This window comes from Galeopterus variegatus, unplaced genomic scaffold (genome assembly GCF_000696425.1).
Source record: "Galeopterus variegatus unplaced genomic scaffold, G_variegatus-3.0.2 Scaffold1624, whole genome shotgun sequence".
NCBI lineage: Eukaryota > Metazoa > Chordata > Mammalia > Dermoptera > Cynocephalidae > Galeopterus > Galeopterus variegatus.
Genome location: NW_007727735.1, coordinates 110552 through 111006, shown reverse-complemented (window position 1 = coordinate 111006; position 455 = coordinate 110552).

The window sequence follows — 455 nt, the reverse complement described above, 5'->3', positions numbered from 1 at the left end:
GTAAAAATAACCAAGAGGGTGTATGAACATTTGCCATAAACTCAAATGTGAACGTGGAAGTGTAGAGTTACGAATTTCATCCTAGGTAATTAACACTGGAAAACGACAGAAAATTCTGTCCTAGAAAGACCCTACTCTCCCACTGCCTTGGCACAGAATATATCATTTGCTGGGGAAGCCTCATCTCTAGAGAACTGATGATGGAAGGTGTGTGCTGTATGGAACACAGGGTAAAAGGGGGACACTGGATGAGTGGGATGGAAAAAAAAGAAGTAATGCTCGTGGTTAGGAATAGTTAAAAAGGATTAACAGAATCATAAAAAGTTAAGGGCCCCTGTGGAAAATCTGACTACGCACAAAAAAACCGAGGCCCAGGGAAATTCCTTAAGATTAAAGAGTTCTTGAACTTTGTGGCAGTGTTTTGGGGATATACTTTTCCTGTTTTTCAAAAGGCC